The sequence below is a fragment of the Lissotriton helveticus genome, chromosome 1_1 (assembly GCF_964261635.1).
Source record: "Lissotriton helveticus chromosome 1_1, aLisHel1.1, whole genome shotgun sequence".
In the NCBI taxonomy this organism is placed as follows: domain Eukaryota; kingdom Metazoa; phylum Chordata; class Amphibia; order Caudata; family Salamandridae; genus Lissotriton; species Lissotriton helveticus.
Genome location: NC_136057.1, coordinates 1,168,293,405 through 1,168,318,112, shown reverse-complemented (window position 1 = coordinate 1,168,318,112; position 24,708 = coordinate 1,168,293,405).

Below are 24,708 nucleotides of genomic sequence, written 5' to 3'. Positions count from 1 at the left end.
GGTCTCTTCAAGCTATGGTTCAAGAACTTTACCTCACAGACCTTTGGTTTTACCATAATAAACATCTTGACGGATATACATACTTTTCTGCCCCCCCACAATAAGATGGTCCGGCTAGATTACTGTTTTATGTCCGAACAACTGGTAGCTTCCACATCCATTACAGTCCTTCCCAGGATTCTATCAGATCACAATCCTTTGATCTTCTCTCATACAATAAGTGTCCCAAGAACTTGGGGCCAGATTTACAAGACCCTTGCGCCTCATTTACGCTGCTGTTGCGTCGCAGCGGCGGCGCAAATCCTGCTCCATGGTACGGGGCTTCTTACAACGTGACGCATCTGGGAGATGTGTCACGTTGTAATGCCCTGCACCACATGCAGGCGTTCCTGTGCAGGGGGGGGCGTTCCGGCGCAGGAACGCCTCCTAAAAGTGGCTGAGTGAAATCTACAAGATTTCACTCAGTCACTTTTAGGCCCATGCTGCGTCAAAACCCTGCACCTGCCTGAAGCAGACATAAGGATTGACGCAGCATTAACTAGAAAGGGCCCCCAGAGCATTGCTGGAGCTGCATGACGGTTGTGACGCAACTCCAGCAATGCGTCACTTTTACGACACAGATGCATCATGCATCTGTGCCGTTTTTGCACCATGGTGCGCCGCATTGTAAATGCGGCGCATCCATGATGGCGGAGCCGTGGCGCACAATAACTGGCGCATCCCTGCTGATTTGCAGGGATGCGCAAGTTATTGTAAATATGCCCCTTGGACTTTTGAGAGGAAGCTTTTTTGGAGCAATCATATATAGACCATATGAGAAACTGGGTTGTTGAATTTTTAAATATTAACCGAGGGACAGCTTCGTGCACTACCGTTTGAGACACTCTAAAAGCGGCAGTTCGGGAGGAAATGAAGAGCTTCTCGTACTCTCGGCAGAGGCTTATTCAGGATGAGATCAATAGGAGAATTGTTGAATTGGGGCTGGCAGATTCTCAACTTGTATGTATGATTAAGGAGGGATGAGATACAACTCAAGGGCAGTTGCAGGTGGCTAGGGTCAGGGCCTCTCTGTTGGAGTACTTTGGTCAAGACCTTGCTGCTAAGTACCTACAATTCCGTTCTATGGTGTTTGAGTTTGGGGAAAAATCAGGTAGGGTCTTGGCAAAGCGACTTCAGCAGAGAGGACTGGCCAACGATGTCACTAGAATTCAGGATTCCCAGGGGCATATTCATTATGCAGGGAGTCATGGAAGTTTTTCGGCAGGTTTACTGCACTTTGTATACAGAGGAAAACTTGGAATCCAATTTAGAAACTGTAGCTGAGGCTTTTCTACACGACTTGAACAAGCTACAGGTCACTGCTCAGCAGAATGAAGTCCTCTCTGCCCCTATAGATTGGAACGAGGTTGAGTTGGCAATTAATTCATTAGCCAATGGGAAGGCTGCCGGCCAGTTTTCTGGATATAAACTCAACGTTGCTAAGACGCAGTTCATCCAATCAGCAGCTATGTGTCCCTCTGAAGTACCAGTTGCTCAAAGTGCACTGTATCTTGGTGTTAAAATCGCACCTAGAGTCGAAAGGATTCCCGATCTGAATATTTTACCCGTTATCGAGTCTGTTAATTCCACCTTGGTCAGACTGGATAATCTGCATTTGTCCTTATATGGGAGGGGAAATGTTTTGAAAATGTTGGTACTGCCTAAGTTTCTGTATCTTTTTAGAACCATACCGCTGGAATTCTCCCAAGCTAGCCTTGCTCGTGCTGAGAGATGCTGCAACAGATTTCTTTGGGGGTATCATCAACCGCGGAGAGCGGCCAAGTAGATGTATTTATCCCGTGATCGCAGAGGGTGGTCTGTGCCGAACTTAGTGCTGTACTGGTGGTCAATTTTTCTTCAGCATCTTGCCATACCTTTATTTGGGGACAGAGCATCGCTGCCGTCTTTTTGCAGTCCCTCTATTTTTGAAATAGGGCTTGGGGAAGATGTCGAGGGGGTTTTACTACGGGTTTTGGAACCCAGTTACTACAAAAAAACAAAGTTTAAGGTTGCAATAGCAATGTTTTCAGTCTGGCGTAAAGTTCGGCGCAAATACTCTATCCCCAATCTGAATTACTACACACCGCTTGCTGCAGTTAGACTGCTACCCCAGATCTTTCAAGACCACATTACAGTCAGGTGGATGTTGAAGGGACTAATGTTTCTGGGTGATTTAGGGAGCGAAGGATCGCTTGCCCGTTTCTTATTTTTAAAGGAGAAGTTTTCTTTAAACACTCACACATTTTTTAAATATCTACGCATCCAAAGTTTTTTGGATAAAATGAAGGTTCAAGAATCTAGCTTATTTAGTAAGAACTTACTTCTGGAATTGATTTTGAGGCAAGCAAGAATTGGTACTTTGTATAAACAGTTACTTTCTGGCCTCCCAGATGAGCTTCTCTCGCAAAATGCTAAATGGGAGTTAAAGTTGGGTAAGGTAGGGCTTGATATTTCGCAGGCTCTGGAGTTCTCAGATTGTGTTCTAATATCAGGAAGTCTACGCTCCAAATGTTACATGGCATTATTCGATCTTTATTATACACAGCCAAAATTTCTAAATGGGGAGGGAGTAGAGGCCACTGCTGTCCGATGTGTGGCCTTTTAGCCGCTAATGATGGACAGATGTTTTTTGATTGCCCTAGCCTCACCGTATTCCTTCAGGAGGTAGAACTATTTATTAATTTTAGACTTAATATTCCAGTTGTACTCTCCTCAGAGCTTGTTATTTTGGGTTGTGAGAATAATTGTGTACTGGTGAGATCAAGATATGCATCTGCCCTTCTCTTTAATTCTATGTCTTTAGTGAGACTCTGTATAACATCAGAGTGGATTAGCCCCGACGCTCCTACCTTTTTAAACTGGAGGGCAAGGATTCTTGCCCTTCACAACTTAGAGTCAGCAGTTTTTCAGAGGTGGGGCAAAAGGAGGCGGGAACAGGGTCAGAAAATCTGGGCCTGATTCAATGTTGATTTAAATATGGTTTAAACATGTTTTTTTATGTCTCCTTTCTCCCTTGTTCTCCTTTTTTTTCTCCTCCTTTTTTCTTTCTGAAAATTTCGTAATATGGATAATGTGAAGCCATGATTTATAATTTGTTATTTGTTATTATGTTACTGTCTGGTCTTTCAAACTTTTAAAAATAAAAAAAATACAATTACTTCATTTCCTAACCTTCTAATGGTCACATGGTCTGTAAGCTGCAAGTAAGGAAACCATTAGAAACGTAATATGGAAATGCAATTTGAAATGTGTGGCTTTTTTGTTCTTTGTGGAAACCAAACCAAGCTTTAAGTCATTCACAAATGGGTCTCTTATCAGCATAAATAGGATACCAGTGAATGTTCTGAGTTATTTATGTAAGGCATCTTTATTTTACAAACAAAAGACACACTATGTTATCTTGAATGTCAAATTCTTTGAGCAAGCTGCAATACCATTGTAAACCATTAACTTTAGCAAGCTATAACTGTTTTCTTCACTTTTAAACATTGTGTTAATTTAATGCAAATTACACATTAATGTGGCACACATGTTCAATAATTATTTTCAGTTAAGAAAATCACATTTTATGGGCCCTCCTGGGGGCGATGGGGTAGAGGAAATCAATGCTAACTTTGACCAACGCATACTGGAAGCCCTGAATTCAGTGGCACCATTGGGCATGGCGAAATTGGGGGGCAGAGTGCAAAGATCGGCACCCTGGTATAACGCAGACCTGCGTATGGCTAAAGCAGCATGTAAACGTGCGGAAAGGCAATGGAGGGTTGCCTATTCAACTCGGGCCAAAACAGAATACATTGACTGCAGGCGCGCTTACCACACTTTGATCAGGCCAAATCACTGCACTATTGCAATAAGATAGAGGAAGCAGAGCAGTCCACCAAGGAGCTTTTCTCTATTTATAAGTCTATTGCAATAGGGAAACCAGCCGTGGTGCCTAAGAAATTATGCACTACGGAGGGCTGTAACCGGATTGCTGAGTCCTTTGCAACTAAGGTTACTAATATCTATAACTCCTTCTCCCAGAGGACAGATAATGGCCCTATTTACTCGGAACCCACTAGAATAAATGGAGAACAACGGCTATCCACGTTTGTTACCCCCCCAACCACGGAATTACTCCGTGTTTGTGGATCAATAAAATCCGGTTCCCCTAGAGACCCGACCACTCCTAGCCGGTTAAAGGATAGCTTGCCAGTACTTGAGCCTTATGTGCGTCATCTACTGGACACCTCCTTTGAGTCCCAGGTGGTCCCGAATGCCTGGAAGCAGGCAGTGGTACTTCCTCTGCAGAAGAAGACCAACGTCAGTTTCGAAAAACTAGACAACCTCCGTCCCATCTCCCTCCTGCCCTATATGGCCAAGGTGGCGGAAAAAATTGCCAACATCCAGCTTATGCAGCACGTGGAGATGGCTTCGCTACTCCACGACTCGTAATTTGGCTTCCGCCCCCGTCATTCGACGGAGTCTGCTCTTCTCGTGGCGGTGGAAGCGCTAAGACAGGGTGTGGACGAGGGCCAAACTATGGCACTGATCCTTTTAGACCTAAGCGCAGCATTCGACACTGTAGCTCATTCCATCCTGCTACAGTGTCTGATCGGAGGAGGGGTGACAGGAGCTGCGCTTGGCTGGATCACGTCCTTTCTGTCTGACAGGCGTTTTCAAGTCAGGCTAGGGGAATGCTACTCTAGGGAGATTGAGTTGGGCCAGGGCGTGCCTCAGGGCTCGTCACTGAGCCCAACCCTATTTAATATCTACGTCTCCCCCCTGGCGGCCATTGTGGAAGGATATGGTCTTCGTCTGGTGTCATACGCCGATGACACGCAGCTGGTGTTCTCCCTATCGCGCGCGCCCGATCTTGCGGCGGACATCTTCAGGAACTGCATGCAAGATCTTGCGGCCTGGATGTCCGCAAACTGCTTAAAACTGAATGGCAGCAAGACTGAGGTGCTCGTGGTGGGGAGTGGGCCGTCTGCGTGGTCATCGGCATGGTGGCCGCCCTGCCTGGGAGAAGTCCCAGTTCCCTGCCGGGAAGCCAGGAACCTTGGGGTATGGCTAGACAGGGACCTTACTTTCGGCCCGCAGGTCGGTCGGGTGGCGGTGGTATGCTTCAGTGTTCTGAGAGCCCTTAGGAAAGTGCTAGATCTGCTTCCCATCTCTGCTCGAAAGACGCTGGTGCATGCCCTCGTCACCTCCCGACTTGATTACGGGAACCTGCTTTTTCTAGGGGCCACAGGTAAGGTCATGGGCCGTTTACAGGTCCTTCAGAATGCGGCAGCGCGGTTGGTACTTAGGCTCCCTAGGAGGTCTTCTGCCAAACCAGCGCTGCTGGCCCTCCATTGGCTTCCAATTGAGAGGAGAGTGGAGTTTAAGGCCCTGGCCACGTGTCATCGCATCTTGAGCGGCAAAGCGCCTAGACCGCTCCAGAGCCTAATAACCCACTACGAGCCCACTCGCAGATTACGGTCTTCTCAGACTGGGCTGTTAAAAGTCCCCAGAGTATTAAGAGCACGCATGGGGGGCAGGTCTTTTAGATATCTTGCTCCCAAACGTTGGAATGCTCTCCCGCTGGAACTGCGACTTGAACCTTCTGAAGTCCTATTCAGAAAAAAACTGAAAACGCATCTTTTTAGCAGATAAGCCTTTTGTGGGAGGAGGGGGGTCAGCTACTTCACTTATCACAGCGCGGGGACACGCCAGTGGCGTAACCAGGCGCTTAACAAATGCCCAAATAAATAAATAAATGGTTGGGACAGACTCTAAACTAGTCACATTAACTGTAGGAAAGTAGGATCTGCTTTTTATGGTCATCCTCACTTTTTGCTGATGTATCACAGTTTTGACTAGTCTGACTAGCATCCTGCTTTCCAGGACCCACGTCTATCTGCTTTCTCCCTTAAATTGTTGCATATGTATTTTAGGTACACTCCAGATTGGAAACTGGGGTACACTTATCAGTCCCTAGTATATGGTACACCATGTACCCAGGGAATAGGTACCACAGAGGCCTCCCATGGGCTGCAGCATGTATTATGCCACCCTTGAGATGCCATTCAAAATGACACAACAGGCCTTCTATAGCAGACTGTGTAAGATGGAGCTTGCACCACGTACTAAGATATAGGTTCACTATATCTATCTAAATCACTACACTTAAAAGCCTATCAGTCATCCCTATGGCAGACCTTATCAATCCTGAATGGTACAAAAGGGGGAGGTGATGGTCGGAGCATCTGAACCAATCAAACACTCACACCCAGTCAACAGATCTGGGTTTAATCCATCACCGTTCTTTAGCCCACTCTGCCACCCCAGTTCAAACATGGCCGTATACAAATCAGTCTGACCCTGTGCCTCATGGGAGCAGTCCAGCCCGAACTGCCAAGCCATGCCTTCCCTGGACCGGAAACAAGCATCCTAGGACTGGTTTCTGGCATTTCAGCCGTCTTCAGCCAGGCTTGCTTGAATCCAGTGGCAAAGTGAGCAAGGGACTCACGTCTGAGCATACCGTGCCAACTTATGGCGAACACAGCGGTACTAAAGGGGTGGTGATGGACGGAGCATCTAAACCAATCAAACACTCAATCCTGAAGGCAGGGTGCTGGGTTTTAAGTGAGATGGTGCCCCTGCATGAGCAGAGCCCTTCTGCAGCCTTCGGAGACCATTCTCTGGGGTTGTCTGTGATGCAGCCAGACATATATGTTTAAGTGCATTATAACCTTGCGGTAAATGCTAATTTTAAAACAGTTGCTTAGAAACATGTTGTGTTTTGTGTCAATCACCTTGGAATCATACCTCCACACCAGTAACTGGTATGGGAGGTATGATTCCACCCTTCTAGAACCACTATTGTGGGTCGCTGGTCTACCCGGTACCATCTATCTTGACCTGGGCAGCACAAAATGGATGCTGCTAGCCACAGACACAGGTCTGCCCTCCTGCTGCTGAGACAAGCTTGCACAGAGGAAGGCATGACAATAGGCATCCTGTCACAGGGAAGTGTAACTATCTCCCTGACAGGATTTAGGGCCATATGTAGGTAAATTGCATTTACCGAATCGTAAATACCGAATTTTACCGATTCGGTATTTACAATTCGGTAAATGCAATGTAGGTAATTATTCCTTAACAATTACCGAATCGGTAAGAATCGGTAATTACCGAATCGGTAATTACCGATTCGGTATTTGCCATTGATTCCTATGGGCCTTGAAGCCCATAGGATTCAATAGCATATACCGAATCGGTAATTACCGATTCGGTAAAATTACCGATTTTACAAGGGGGACAGGGTGTCACTTTGACACCCTGTTGCACCCCTGTTTCTGGCTTTTATGCCATGTGACACACATACATGCCCTTAGGGCATGTCTGTGTGCCACATGGCACAGGTGTACATGCACAGATGTGCATGTACACAGGAATTCGTTATTTACCATGCCATAATATTTCATGGTAAATAACGAATTCCTAAGGGCCTGTGGCACTGTTTCCAGTGCCACCTACATCCCATATTACCGATTCTGTACATTTACCGAATCGGTAATTTACAGATTCGGTAAATTTACCGATTCGGTAAATATACAGAATCGGTAATATTTTGGCCACCTACATCAGAAAATCAAAATACCGGTCGGTAACGGCCGAAATCGGCCGTTACCGACCGGTATTTGGTCACCTACATATGGCCCATAGTGTATTGGGGTTGGGTGGGTGCACTCTGAGAGTTTCACAAGACTTGCGTTATCCCACGCTGTGGAAAATGTCCCCAGGATGCACTAAATCGAAAAGAAATCCTTAGCATTTAAAATGTTTAATCCAAAGTCAATCATGGTTATTTACAATTTGTTTCTCTCCAATATATTTCCATTTCCTCATTCATTCCAAAGATTCTGCCCAATGCATTTCGGGCATATGCCCTTCTTCAGGGTTCTTTATACTCTGCAAGTGTAAAGTAATAGACTTACAAGAGGTTTCTGGTACCATCTGATTACACAATTTTGACATCATAACAACATAAAGTGCATTATTTTCTTATTATTATGGTGTGCTGCTTTTCACCTTTTTTCAGTACCCAAGGTTTTTATGTAAGGAAAATGCAAAAAAAGTGCCTACAAAGCTTCCCCAAGTGTCCAAGTACCATGCGGTAAAACATGTGTAATAATACCGCGACGTGAAAAAGGTGAATGTAGTGAAAGAACCAACTATAAGAAACGTGCCGAACCAGGATAGTAATGTAGGTAAATGGTGAATGGTGTTAATGAGACAAAAAGTGAACAATGCAGCTCAAATCTAGAATTACTCACATAAACTGGGTATGAATGCGTTTATTCCTGTAAAACTGGGAAAGGTGAAAAGAAGCTTGATCATTCAGCGTATGGTGAGTTTGACTCACTGTACAAAAATGTAAAAGCAAGAGATTAATGAACAAAATGTATCACGCTTGAAAAAAGGCGCTGTGCGTCCGGTTTACAATGGACTTAACCTGAAGGCAGCAAGAAGTCCACTGCTCATGAGTAGGTAATACGTGCTGTCACAGCGTTTGTTCGCCGTTGAGTTTGAAAAAAAGTATTTTAACCGTGCCGGTTCCTCCTATTTTAATCACGTGTCCATATGTAGAAACTGAAAAGACTAAAAAAAAGAGTAGCAGCTTTGCACGAATGCAAGGTAAAAAGAGACTGCGACGGTGAATGTGACCGGAACGTTGCGTCGACGCCGGCTAAAGTACCATCCGGAATGTGACTCAGTTGTTAATAGAAAACGATGTGGTTAAGAACATACAGAAACATGTGATGCGGTGTGTAAAGTGAAAATAAAAAAATCCTAAGTGGATCACATAAGTGAAAAGCACATGTATGGCACCCCCAAGTACACCTTATGTTATTTACTAAATGTGTCCTTTCAAATAAGCAATTCAATTGTTAACAGTATTTCCTATAAAAAACGAATAATAAATCATGATAACAAAATATGGTAGCTACTGTACATGTCATAGATGTCCTTTGATAAAGAAAACAAGCAAATAGAAGCGAAACCATTTACATTGGTCTCCTATCTAACCCTATGTATCCCCAAGATTATCAATTCATCCATGGATATAATAGTTTTTATCAAAATGTCCTATACTGTGCATCCCGATGGAGAATTATTCATGAATTTTCTCATCTTTCATTATGTCGGAATTTCATCAGATTAATAAAAAATGTTAAAAACGATTAAAGAAAACAATTTAAATCGATGCGTTCATTCAGTCCCTTCGGGTGTACAGTATTCCAAAAATTAATCCAATGTACTTCCCTTCTTAATAAGTGTTGCGTATTGTCTCTTCCCGAAAGAGTTAATGCTTGTTCCAAGACTAAGAATCTTAGTTGACTGGGGTTGTGATTGTGTAAATTGAAATGTGTGGCTACGTTGGATTTGGAATTATTAGTACAAATATTACTCTTATGTTCAATTTAGGTGAATTTTACTTTTCCGTTCTGTCTTGCCCACGTAGGGTAGTCCACAAGGACATTTTAACATGTAGATTAGATTGCTATTGTCACACATGGCTGTGACCCTTATTCTTATGGGAGTTCCCTTGGATGGGTGAGGAATAAGCATGGGCGGATTTTGCGGATCCACGATTCACGAATTTGCGAATTCACGGATCGTGGATCCGCAAAATCCGCGGATTTAGCGGATCGGCGGATTTGGGGGCGGGGCTTCCTCGAGTGTGTGGGCGGGGCCAAACGGACGGGGCTTCCATGCGAGCGCACATGCCTCTTGTGTGTATAAAAGGTCAGAGACCGATCAGAGCAGCAGATTAAGAGACAGAAGCCCCTGGTCACAGGAACAGCACGGGGATTGCGCTCGTGAAAGTCAAAGATGCAAATGCCTCTGGCCAGCATCACAGCGGATTTTCGATGGTATATTTGGGAAGAAGGCACATCTGCCCAGCCTCCCAACGCTCACGATTTTTTTTGAGCTGATGAATGAGTCACTGCATTTGCGCTTCAACTAGTTCCAGCGACCAAGTGTGTGTTACTAATGCAATCGCGCCGAAGTGCGCAGGGGTCCCTTGAGTGAAATGTCCATCATAGTGGGTAAATGGCGGGAAGACGGTGCACACCTCGAGTGTGTGGGCGGGGCCAAACGGACGGGGCTTCCATGCGAGCGCACATGCCTCTTGTGTGTATAAAAGGTCAGAGACCAGCATCACAGCGGATTTTCGATGGTATATTTGGGAACAAGGCACACCTGCCCAGCCTCCACAACGCTCACGATTATTTTTTGGCTGATGAATGAGTCACTGAATTTAAGCTTCAACTAGGGCACATGCGTTATTAATATCTGCAAGTGTTTCCTGTTGAGGTTTATTTTTTGTGCCAGGACTGTCGTGCCAGAATGAACCCTGCCCTTCATATTTATTCAAGAAGACACCATGTAAATAATTTACGATGGCGCCGGCAAGCTGCCAGCGCCATCCTGCAAAAGTTACTTAATTAGCTTCAACAGGAAGCTCCAACTGATACAATAAAGCAGGCGCTCCAGCCCCTGCTTTATCTTATCTGTTAGAGCTTCCTGTCGAAGCTAATTAAGTAACCATTTGAGGATGGCGCTGGCAGCTTGCCGGCGCCATCGTAAATTTTGCAGGCTTGAACTTTTGACCGCAAAATCCGCTCCGATCGCGGATTGCGGATTCTCGGTAAATTCGCGAGAGTTCGCGGATCGCGGATTTACCGAAAATCCGCAAAATCCGCGATCGGAGCGGATTTTGCGCTCATGCTTAGTGAGGAATTTGGTTGCCTCTAATTATCGCATTGCGATTTCCACAATTGTGGCATGGTAGTGTTCCCTTGTTGATTCTGCTTATTTGGGTTTCTCTTTGGTTGAATATTTCTTTGATGTTCCGTGTTTGTGAATATGAGAATCGAGGTTGTTTGGAAAAATTGAAGTCAAAATCTTCCTCCAGTTCTCAACAACGACCAGTCTTTGGTTATAACTTTTTTTAATGGAGTGGCTTTTGGTAGAACATTTAATACCATCCTTTCTTCTTCATGGGGTTTGATTTCTTGTGAAAGTAATTTTTTACAGTCCAAATGTTGTACTTTAGTTACTGCCTCTTATAGAATGTTGTTGGGGTACTCTCTCTCTCGAAATTTCTTAATTGTGGTTGTCATGCTGTCCGTGAAAGAATCCTGTGATGAAGAAATTGTCTTTAAATGCAATAATTGTGAGAAAGGTAGATGTTTTTTCATTGATGGTTGATGGAAACTGAAATAGTATAGCAAGTTATTTCTATCGGTAGGTTTGGTGTACACAGTCATGATTAGAAATTCTTCAGACTTATGTATTTGAACATACAAAAAATGTATTTCCTCTTTTTGTATGTTGTGTGTAAAACCAATTCTGTCATTAACTGTGTTCAACTTTTCAATTGCCAATGCTAGGGATGATTCAGATTCTTTCCATAGGATGAAAATATCGTCAATGTACTGTTTATACATGATTGTGTTTTCATTCCATTCTGGTTGATTCAAAATATTATCCAGTTCAAATCTCTACATGAAGATATTCACATATGCAGGGGCTGCACAATTTCCCATAGATGTACCTGAGGCTTGAATTAAATAGTCGTTTTGCCATTTGAAATAGCTGTGATAGAGTGTAAAATGAAGAAGTTCCATCAGAAATATTTTTAGGTCCTCCTCTTTGTTAGTCAACATCAAAAACGATTTCACAGCTTCTAATCCCAAATCATGTGGTATTGACGTATATAACGCCTTCACATCTATGGTACATACTATCATGTCTTTTGTGTAATGAGGATTGCATTTTTCCAGAATGTTTAGAAAATCTGTTGTGTCTTTGATATATGTTGACATGGATTGAACAATGGGTTGTAAGTGTCTGTCCAGATATTTACTGACCGGTTCGTGTATTGAATTTATGGTGGAAACTATCGGTCTGCAAGGTGGTTTGGTAGGGTGCTTATGGATTTTTGGAATCTTATATATGGTACAGTAGGGTTGTTTTTGATGAGAAATTATTTTTCCTTGTTTCCAATCATCCCTCTTGCTATGGCTCTTTCTATGATGGTCTTCAAAATTACGAAATCATTTGTGGGGTCAATAAAAACTTTAGTGTAGATGTTGGTGCCATTTACGTGCTCATTGACAGTTTCCAAATAAAGTTTAGTATCCATGATTACCATTGCACCTCCTTTGTCCGCCTGGCAGATGGCTATGTGTTCATTGTTAGCCAGATCTTTCAAAGCTTGTTATTATTTTTTGGTAAGGTTGGAACTTTTGGTCTTGGGTTGTTTGCCAACTTTTTCTATGTCTTTAGAAATGACCTTTTCAAATGCGTCTAAAACTTTGTGGCTCACTGGTGACATAAATTATTTTTGTTTCAAAGTCCCATCAGAGTGTCTTTGGATTGTTCTGGTGCTTTTTCTACCACATTGGTGAAAACATGTCTCAATCTTAACAATCTAAGAAATTTATATATGCAAACTTGTGTTTCCAACAAATTTGAATGATATGTAGATACATAAGAAGTGCCTTTTTGTAGAACATGATGTTGGAAGGCTGTTATGTGCTGATTAGAAATGTTGATGACGAAACTTTTTGAGACCTCGTGATCTTCGCTACGGTATCTGGTTGTGTTTTAGTTTTTTGACCGCCCCCTCCTGGTTCTTCTAGGGAGGTTTGGCCTACTTCTGAAAAAGGAACACTTGTGATTACTCCAGATGTTGAAGTGCCAGACGTTGATGGTGTTTCTCTTTCTTTGTTAGTGTCTTTTCTTTCAACAGGTAATTGTTTTCTATATTGTGAGCGTCTGATGATGAAGTGTCATCCGTTGATCTTCCAGTGCTTGGTCTCTGCTGTCGGCTTCTAGCATAAATGTCGGCCCAATTATACACTTCTCCTAACTTATAGTCCAGTGTGTCCCTTTTAAATTTTCTTATTTTCCTTTTGTTAATTTCTTTTGTGTATGTGTCTAGTTGTTTGTTGATGTCATTCAACGTTTCATCGAGTTATTCCTTACTCAATGCTTGGCTCAGTTCTTCTTTAAGCTGGTGTGCTTCTTTATTGAGATCTTCTATTAATTTTGCCAACTCTTCAATGATGAGTAAAATAAGATCTAAAGAGCACTTGTTTAATATTGCGTACCATTTTTCTGTAAAGTGTGTTTTTGCACAGTGTTGACTTGAGACAGATGCGTAAACCCCGGATCATTCGGATTGTACTTTAGCCGGAGGTGAAGCAATGTTCCCGGTCGCATTCACCATCGCTGTTGTCTCTTTTTACCTTGCATTCATGCAAAGCTGCTAGTCTTTTTTTAGTCGTTTCACTTTCTCCATATGGACACGTGATTAAAATAGGTGGAACTGAGACGGTCAAAATACTTTGTTTCACACTCAACGGCAAACAAACGCTGTGACAGCACGTATTACCTACTCACAAGCAGCGGGCTTCTTGCTACCTTCAGGTTAAGTCCATTGTAAACCGGACGCACAGCACCTTTTTTCAAGCGTGATATATTTTGTTCATTAATCTATTGCTTTGACATTTTTGTACAGTGAGAAAAACTCACCATACGCTGAATGATCAAACTTCTTTTCACCTTTCCCAGTTTTACAGGAATAAACACATTCATACCCAGTTTATGTGAGTAATTCTAGATTTGTACAGCATTGTTCACTTTTTGTCTCGTTTACACCATTCACCATTTACCTACATTACCATCCTGGTTTGGCATGTTTCTTATAGTTGGTTCTTTCACTACATTCACCTTTTTCACGTCGCGGTACTATTACACATGTTTTACCGCATGATACTTGGACACTTGGGAAAGCTTTGTAGGCACTTTTTTTTGCATTTTCCTTACATGAAAACCTTGGGTACTGAAAAAAGGTGAAAAGCAGCACACCAGAATTATAAGACAATAATGCCCTTCATATTGTTATGATGTCAGAATTGTATAATCAGATGGTACCAGAATACCTCTTGTAAGTCTGTTACTTTACACTTGCAGAGTATAAAGTTCCCTGAAGAAGGGCTTATGTCCGAAATGCATTGGGCAGAATCTTTGGAACTAATGATAAAATGAAAATATATTGGAGAGAAAAAATGTGTAAATAAACATGAGTGACTTTGGACTAAAACATTTGAAATGCTAAGGAATTGTTTTCCATTGAGTGCATCCTGGGGACGTTTTCAACAGCGTGGGATAACACAAGTCTTGTAAGTTGCTTTCACCCTCAAACTCAGGAGGGTTCACCAGTCTGCACCTACCTACTTGTTTTACCAGTTTACCAGAATTCCACCAGGAGAGCGACAGTCCTAAACCTTTTTGAAATCATTGTACTCTGAGAGTGCCAGAAAGTCTGCGCTGGGGGCACATTTGGTGTACGTGTGCATCGTCCAACTCAAACTAGTTCTGGGAGCCATTGACTCCTGCTCTGGTGCAAAACTGGACAAAGGCCATGGGTGGAGCCACCCCTCTGTCCTGCCCCTCCCCTAGGAGGGTCCACAGAATACATCAACCCCCTTTCCATGGGTATAAAGTGGGTTACCTGACTGCAGGACTTTAGGTTTTACCTGGACAATATTCTGCTAAGAAGAAACCAAGTACTATGTCTGCCTGCACATCGATTGCACGACAAAATAATCTCCCTTGGAGTAAAGGAGTTACTCTCCTGCAGCAGCAGGCACCTAAACGCATCTGACCGATTTGCTTCTCCAGAGCTCCTGCGGACTCCGAAGATTTCAGCAACACAGGAGGTTGATTCCCGAAGGTCCCTGAGGTAGAACTGACCTATCAGCCGTTCTGAGACCAGTATCCCTCGTGGGGACCGTGCAACCTGAACCCCTGTGCACTGCGTACATTTGCAAGTGCATATGCTTTTTGGCAATCTCTGAGCCTGTGCATAGGACTCCGTGTAGTCCTAACCCCGAGCAGTATTTGCAATAAGATATCCTGCCTCCACTCATTGAGTGCTCTGTTGGCTGGTACTTTGCACACTTGCTTGGGGTATCCTCATGATCCCTGGTCTGTTGGCCAAAGAGTCCTGCAGAGTCAAGCATCTCTTCACACTTGAATCACCTAACATTGTTGGTACTTGTTTGCAGCTCTCCAGTGAAAACGACAAAGGTTTCTGACACCACTTGACCCCTATGCACCCAGCTCCACTCGGATAGGTAACACAGGTACCTCTGTACTAACTAGTGGATTGGCTCTAGAACGTCCTATGTTCCAAAACGTTTGCTTGAAGTCCTCGTAGAAGTGTCCTTAAACTTTAACTTTCCAACTGCGACTTTCAAATAGAGTTGTATGGAGCACGCGGTCGTTTTTTCTCACTTCACCCGTCCTCCGTGGGTCCCCCGTGTCACTCCTCTGGGTGGTTCCTTGGGGTACCATCTATTCTACGTGCTCTAGGCACATTGTCTATTGAAGTCATGATTGTTATACCATTTTTTTAGTGTATGGTTCGGTCTCCACCTGGAACCCGCTGTATATTTTGTTACTTACGAATGTTCTATTGTTCCAGTATTCTGTGCTTTATGTTCTAATCTCATGTAGAGATTAGTAGAGATAGTTATATTAATAAATACATATTTTGTATAACTACTGTGTGGTTCTCGTTTAATAAAGTCATTCAGGAGGTGATATTCTGGTTAAACAAGCTGCTTTACATTCCTTCAAGATTAAGTCCAAAGACTGCTCTCCACAGCTACCACTAGGATAGCTTTCTAAAGGTTACCTTTCACCTCCTACATTATAAGGTTTGTGTGCCTGGTACAAGGTGCCCACTTTAAGTAGTGTAGAGCATTTACCAACCCACCTTCTCACATTAGTGTGCAGTGGTTGGGATTCAAGCATGCATTGTTTTACCAGATAAATCTCATTGATTGATTAACTGAAAACTAAGTGTTAGGTACATGTAGTACTAAAATTAGAATAAGTGTGTGCTATTTAACTTGGAGTTGGGTAAGTCAAGGGTCTAGCACACCCTTTCCCAAACTCAGGAGAGATTAGTCTCCACTAGGTTAGGTAGGTGCCTACACCACATAACACTAGCATGTCTTCTAGAGAAGAACCAAGTTGTTCTTTCCCCACTAGGTACAATTGACTTTCTTTTTTAGAATTGAAAGCCATGTGTGTATCTAGGACATTGGGGACAGGGCGAAGTGCCAACATCCAATGCCTCATAGAGATATTACTTCTAGAAAGACCCTAGGGTCTGATGAGGTAGATAGAGTGGGTGGGGCAGGGAATGAGGATAGGCTAGGAGGTCTCACCTTCTTTGACCTAAAATCAAACCCTGACCAGTAGACTCAAGATAATTCTAACCTGGCAAATCAGGGTCAGTAAGAGAACGGAGAAGGCCCTGAGGGCCCTCTTTAATCCTCCTGGTAGATTTCAGAGCTTACCTTGGAGACCTAGTTCTCCCTTCGAAGAATCTAGACACTCGGGGACTACTGTAGGAACTTCCATATCTTATAAGAGAGAAAATTCTCATGACAGACATTGACAATTCCTAGAGCTTGAGAAAGTCAAGCTTAGGCTCAAAAGAGAGCAATTGTCATTGGATAAGGAAGCCTTAGAGCTCTAGGGAGCTAGTAAAAGATTGGAACTAGAGTCCCATGGTAGCAGCAACAGTGTCCCTAGATTTAAGGAGTATACTCATGATCATAGGAACCTAAACAAGATAGTCCCTCCCTACCAGAGTGGGGATGACATCCACAAATATATAACTGCACTAGAGAGAGCCTGTAAAGTACAGAGGGTCACTCAGGAGCAGTGGGCATCTATCTTGTGTCTCTCCTTTGCTGACAAAGGTAGAGATACACTCCTCACTGTTAGAGAAGAGGATACTGACAATTATTCAGTTCTGAAGAGTGCTCTAATTGATTGGTTTGGCTTAACCCCTAAGCAATACAGGATTGAGTTCAGAGACACCCAAAAGACACAGACTCAGGACTGGGTAGACATTGTAGATTGTGCTACTAAGGCTCTGGAAGGCTGGTTACCTGGTAGTAAAGTGAATGATTTTAAAAGATTGTACAATTTAATTATGAGGAAGCAGATCCCTAATAATTGCCAAAATCAGTTGTTGCATCAGTACATGGTTGATTCTGATCTGACCTTTCCCCATGAACTGGGAAAGAAGGCTGACAAATGGGTTGGAACCAGGGTGAAGCAGAAAGCTCAGAACCAAGGTGGTGACACGAAGATGCTAGAACTTCAGATAAGGGTGAGGAGAAGGGTAAAGACCAAAAGTCTTCACAAGGGCCCCAAAAACCTGCATCTGGGGGGGAGTCACATTCCAACAAGGGAAAAGGCAAAAAGAAACCTTGATGTCATATCTGTAAAGAGAAGACCCACTGGACAAAAGATGCCAATTGTCCAAGGGCAAAGGAATCTACTCCAGCCACCTCTGCCCCCACGACAACTGTTCCCCTTAGCTCAGTTTCATGGGGTGGTACACAGAACAAGGGTATACTAGGGTTGACCCTGGGATCTGAGATTGATTCTGGCCTAGTCAGAATTCCAACCCAGGCTGTGTCAGGCTGTCATGGAGAAATTGATATAGCATCCTTATTTATCAGTCCCAGTAATCTAGGCAAGTACAGTCAACAGCTTTTGATCAATGGTAAGGAGGCCATGGCATAAAGGGACACAGGAGCAAGTGCCACAATGGTGACAAAAGATATTTGTGGGCCCTGAACAGATCATGCTTGGGGAAATGTACCTTGTGACCAATGCAAGCAAAGTCAGGACAGACCATTCCTTGGCAGTTATGAATTTCAGCTGAGGAGGGGTAACTGGCCCTTAGAAAGATGTGATTAGCTCAGAACTCCCTGAGGAATTCTTGTTGGGAAATGATTTGAAGACTTCAGCTTGGGCTGAAGTGGAACTCAGGACACATGCTGAAATGTTGGGCATCTCTACAGATGTGTTTGCAGTGACTAGGTCACAGGCACAAATATCTTCCGCTGAACAGGCCCTGAATCCTGGAATAATGAACCAGGTGCCTTCCAAGAGAAGGAGCAGTAGGGGTCAGACAGTGTCTTCCCCCCTGACTCAGAGTGAGGATCAGTCTCTTGAGGGAGATAATCTCTGTCCTCGTGAAGGTACTGTCTCAGAGGAACTTGAACATGATCAGGTTGAGTTCTCGGGGACAGGGCCCCCTTCCAGGACAGATCTGAGCCAGGAGCAGCTGAACTACCCTCTCATGAACCCCTTAGGCAGCAAGCTGCTGCTGAGGCTACTGGGAGTGCCAGTGTGTCCCACAGGATCTACTAGGATAATAAACTTTTATATTTAGAGGGTAGAGACCCCGAGCCTGGTGCTACCAGGAGGTTTATTTATTTGGAAAGTTTTATACAGCACGAACAAGACCCTTGCGGGTATCAGAGCGCTTTACAGGGTAAATGTCTTGGTTAACATAGTAAAGGTAATTGAGCATAGGGTTCAGTGCAAGTCAATGATAGTATACACATTGTCTCGTAGATAAAAAGTTATATGGTACATATCAGGCAAAAGGTAGATACATTATCTAGGGTATCTGGATAGAACGTATGTATTATAAAGTTCAGTAGCCAAGATACGTTTGGTCTCATTGTTTATTTAATCCATGTTCAGGAGAATTTGGCCATGAAAAGCGATTTCACTTCCTTTTTGAAGGACGCAGTAGAGGGAATAATTCTAGTTTCTGGTGGTAGAGCATTCCAGATTCTGGGCGCCATCCCTGAAAAGGTTCGGTTTTATGTTTTCTTCTTGTTGAATCTTTGCGGTTTCAGCAGCAGGTTTTGAGAACTTCTTGAAGATCTGGCCCCAAAAGATGGCGTCAGTTTCTGAGCCAAATAGCTGTGTGCCTTGTGATGAACGGCTTTATGTGTCATACATGCTATCTTCAAATGCATTCTGGCTTCAAAAGGCAGCCAGTTAAGGGATCTTAGGTCCGGGGATATGTGGGAGCTTCTATTCGAGCCTGGGATAAGTCTCGCTGTGGCGTAAATTGATGGGCTTAGAGGAGCCGTTGCAGCTTTGGGCAGGCCGCAGAGAGAGACACTCTTGTAATCAACTCTCGGGATGACTAGAGCTTGTATTGCCAGCTTGAAATCCTTTTCCTGCAAGGAAGGTTTCAACTTTCTCAACGTATTTATCAGAAAGTTTGCTCATTTAGTTGCATTGCTGATGTGTTTTTGCATATTGAGGTTTCTGTCAAGTGTTATTCACAGTGATTTTGCTGAGTCCACGATGATTGGTTGTCAGTTGAGTACAGTAAGGTATTTGATCCAGTCTTGCATTATTGTTACTTGTGCGGGAGGAGCATTTAGGAGGAATTCGGTTTTGAGGGCATTTAGTTTGAGATGGTTTTCTGCTAGCCAGGTCTGAGTTGTTCCCTGAGTTGTATTAAGCGATTTGATGTCTTCTTTAGCGTATGGATCTTTAGGTAGAGCCGTGTGTCATCAGCGTACATGTGAAATTGTACTTTCTGTGTTTCAGAAGATCTATCAGATTATCGTGTTTGACGGTATCAAAGGCTGAGGAGAGGTCTAGTAAGATAAGTAAGCAGGCTCCATTTTGATCTAGGATTTGTAAAGCGTTGTCAATTATATGGGTCATGGCTGATTCAGTACTATGACCTGCTCGGAAACCTGATGGGTACTTGTTGAGTAGGTCAAAATGATCAATATGACTTTTCAGCTGGAGGTGTACACATTTTTCCAGGAGTTTGGCGAAGGTAGGGATGTTGAATATAGGGCGGTAATTGCTTAGGTCTGTATGGTCAGCCATCGGTTTCTTTAGAATGGGGTATACCTGCCGGGCTTTGAGGGTGTCTGGGATGCAACCTTGTCATAGAGAGTTATTTATGATCTTGTCCAAAGAGGTAGTAGCAGCGGGGTGAAATCTTTTACGGCGTTTGCAGGGAGAGGTTCTGTGAAATGTTTGGCAGGGTTCAGGGCAATAAGCATTTTGCAAATAGATTCTTCGTTGTAAGTGGCAAAGGATGACCAAGATGCGTTATTTGTAAGGTTGAACTTTGATGAGATTTGATGTGGAACAGTTGGAGGGGATGGAGACAAGTTCATATGTGAGCCAGAATGTGAGATAAGATCATTGAGGAGGTCCTTCTTAATGTTGTCGGTCTTCTGAGTGAAGAAAGAAGCAAATTCTTCACAATTTGATAATTGGCATGATGTATCTTGGGGGCGGTGGGATGCATTATTAGATTGAGATTTGAATAAATCGAAAAGTTTTTGGGACGATTTTTAGCCTGGTTTAATTGGTGGCGGAAGAAGTCTGCTTTAGTGCGCTTGATCTTTCTGTAATGAGCATTGATCTTCTTCTCTTCAGAGGTTGGATTTATCTCTGAAGTTTAGAGGCCTCCTGTTAACACTGGCACATGACAACCAATTAGCAGGACACTTAGGCCAAAGTAATGACATGGGACAGGCTTGTCCCTCACTCTCACTGGCCTCACATGTCTGAGGACACAAAGGAGTTTTGTCGCTCCTGTGCTACTTGCCAAGCCAGTGGTAAGGCAGGTGGTATTACAAATGCCCCTCTGATACTACTACCTGTCTTGGGGGCTCCCTTTGAGAGGGTTGGTATTGACATTGTTGTTCCCATGGACCCTCCAACTGCATCTGGGCACAGATTTATACTAGTGGTGGTGGATCATGCCACTAGGTATCCAGAGGCAATTCCCCTTAGGACTACCACAGAGCTGTGGCTAGAGCTCTCCTGGGAATCTTTTCTAGAGTGGGTTTCCCTAAGGAGGTAGTATCAGATAGGGATGCAAACTTCATGTCTGGTTACCTGACTGCTATGTAGAAGGAGTGTGGAGTGAATTACAAATTCACCACACCCTATCACCCACAATGCAATGGGTTATTAGAGAGATAAAAAAAAAAATCAAGGTCTCCCTGAAAAGTTTAGGCGTAGATGGGATATCCTTTTGCCCTGCCCTCTCTTTGCCTACAGAGAGGTTCCTCAGAAGGAGGTTGGTTACACCCCTTTTGAGCTTCTGTTTGGACATCCAGTTAGGAGTCCCTTATGTTTGGTTAAGGAGGGTTGGGAGTTAAGTAATACAAATTAAACGTTTTCCAGATGCAAATGTATTCCAATGAAGAGTCAATGTTATGTGGTCGTGTTAAATTTCATCCTTCATTTTTCTTTTCTAAAATGTTTTGCAACCACCAACGTGTTTCGTCCTTTCACAGACTTCTTCAGGGCTACAAAAGTACATAAAAACACTATTTACAATATTATCGACAAACTTTTTTTCAACAAACATCGACATTGTTAATGTCATTACATTATTTTTATCATAATCAACCAATTATTACACAAATGTGTAGGTATACAATGTATCACATTTCACTACCTATATATGGAGAATCTTCTGACCCAAAACCAGCATGCCTGGGGCCTGGGTGTGGGAAGATGGATCTATAGTATTCTTTTTTACACAAGATACATTGACGATATTTTACTGATATGGAAAGGTAGTCCAGAAGAACTTAACAACTATTTTTTGTATCTTTATGACAATACCAGAAACATCAGGTTGACTACAAATAGCTCCAAACATGGGATCACATTTTTGGATCTAAGATTATATGTTTGAAATAACACAATTCAGAGTGATCTATATAGAAAACCGACTGTATGTAACAGCGTGTTACATGCAACCAGCTATCACCCCAAAACCACAATTGCCGCTATACCATACGGCGAAATGGTAAGGATTCACCGTAAGGAAAATAACTTTGAACAGAATATATGCAGGCTTAAACGTGACTTCAAAGCTAGGGGTTATGATGAAAGATGCCTGAAGAAAGCAGAAAATAAAATCAGAAATCGGAAAAGAAAGGACACTCCTATACAAAAGACACATACCTCCGATAATAACATTCAGGGCCAGTGTGCTTTCATAACTGAATATGGTACATACAGTAACCATATTTATAATATATTAAGAAAAATTGGCATGTGTTAAAATCAGAAATGCGTTCATCTGATTTGGTTTCACAGAAACCAAAAATTGTTTACCATAAAGGGTCCACCATAAAGAAAGTGCTATGCCAGAGTCATGTAAAAACACCCAAAATATCACCATCCACATGGTTGCCAGAGAAACCGCAAGGTTTCTATACTTGTGGTGGTTGTTCTGTGTGTAAATATGGCATGAACAAAAATAAATCTTTCAAGTATACTGGTCCTAAAGAACATCAAATGAGGTCGTTCATCAATTGCAACACTACATATACGGTATATGTGATAATCTGTGCATGTGGGGAGTAGTGTAAGGTGTCTTAAGATCCAAATTCAAGAGCATGTTAGAAATATAGGAAATTGGGACATTAGCAACGCAATAGTGCAACATATTCTTGAAAACCACCCTGACGATAAGGAGATCACATTTCATGTGATCGACTTTACTGACACTAATGTTAGAGGAGGTGACAGGACCTTACTGCTAAAACAGATGGAATCCCGGTGGATATGTAGATTACGGTGTGTCAAGCTGGGCCTAAATGTTAATAGTGAGTTTCATTATTTCTTGTGAGGGAAAATTACAAACTATCTCTCCAGGAATTATGTTGAACTGAATCAATATTGCACTAGAACAGTGAAACACATTAGTCTTATGAAGAATAGCCATTAATGCGATAATGAATGTTAGCTCGGGATTGACTATTCTTTGACTGCGCCCTGAAATACACTCTCCCACGACAGATTAAGTTGGGACTCAAATGATATAATGACAATGCAATGATTTATAGCAACCTACCATCTTAGTGCTATGTCTGTAAATATTCCTTGTACTCATAGTAGTTTGAGATACCATGGGTCGCATGAAATGCATGTATGGACCTCCATTTTCTATAAACTAATGATAGATTGAATTTGCATTATAACTCACATTTTTTATATATATATCACCAAGACTTTTTGTACTCAATCTAAGATGGCGCCCATAGAAATGAGTACAGTCAAAACAAAATGTTAGCCATGTCCAGTTAGAGTATACATGTATTTTTACCTTTGTTAACTAGTACCTAGGGTTTAATTAGGTGTTGCTTAAAAAATATCATGTCAGTATAAATCCATATATTCTGACAATTTGTGACTTTGCTTTACAAACGGATCGAAAAACATTGGTCCAGCTTAATATCTGAATAAGTCTGACATAAGAATGGTGTTATTTGTGAAGGAATACGAAAAATGGAGGCTCAATGCGGTACTAAAACCGCGGGGCAGATTAATGTGCGCCACAGTGCGCCACTGCTCCGCCAACCATGGTGCGCCGCATTTACAATGCGGCGCACCATGGTGCAAGGCAGTGAAGATGCGTGACGCATCTCTCGGCGTACGTGCGGCGCATTGCAGGAGTCATGTCGCAAGTGCGACATGACTCCTACAATGCATGGTGCGTCACCCTTACACCTGCTTCAAGCAGGCGTAAGGAATTGACGTAGAAAGTGACTGAGTGAAATCTCATAGATTTCACTCAGCCACTTTTAGGAGGCGTTCCTGCGCAGGAACACCCCCCCCTGCGCAGGAACGCCTCCTTATGGCGCAGGGGTTTCCAATGTGACGCATCTCCTAGATGCGTCACATAGTAAATAGGGCGCATTGTTTGCGCCGCCGTTGCGTCACATTACGTGACGCAATTGCGGCGCAAAGAGGCGCAAGGGCCTCATAAATCTGCCCCCAAATGTTTTAATTATGAAGGGTTCATTTTGAGATGGCGCCGGTTACTTGAGTCGAACTAAACTCCATATGTGCGGGACCACTCTAAGATGGCACCTATAGAATGGAGTAACAACATAAATGCAATATTTACTGCCTGCTTTTAGAATATAAACGTAGCTTAATATCCCACAATATTCAGGTATGGCCCAATACATATGATGAAGATATTGAATTGTACAATCCACAAAAGCGCCTGTTACCTGGGTCAAAATAAAATATTGTATAAACAGGACCATTCTAAGATGGCGCCCATAGAATAGCATGTTGACAAAAAAACGCTATGGTTACTGCGTCTTCTCAGAACATAAATGTAGCGCTATTTTTTGCTAATCAATATCTAGCTTTCAGTTAGATATGATTTATATGATGTCGGTAGTAAATTGTATAAATCGGTAAAATTTGATTATACTAGATTCAGTGCCACAAATGTCACTATAATACCTTGATTAAAGTTGAATATTTTAATATAATAAACCTGATATAGGTACGGCCTTTATTTGTGTGGTAAAATTAATAAGAGAGTTATGATGTGATATTTAACATATTATGGCCTAATAGTGAGGGGTCCACTCCAAGACCGAGAAAACGCTAGCAAAACTTAAAAACAGGCGGGAAATTAGACGTAATTAATTTGACCTAATTAACAATTTAACAATTATAAAACATATATAAAGGCAAAGCATGCTGTGAAAGTGTATGCGCTGCATTTTTCTATTGACCATTGTGCTGCCCGAACTACTCTTTACCTTGTGAGTACTTGGAAAATACTCTTTATCTTTCGTGCCTGTAACAATTGGGGCAGGGGCAACTCCCTAAAATCTATTTTATTTTTATTCACGCTTTAGTTGGTTTTGGTGTCCTTTCAATAAGGAACATATATCTGGTCCATCGAGCTTAGTAGTGCAA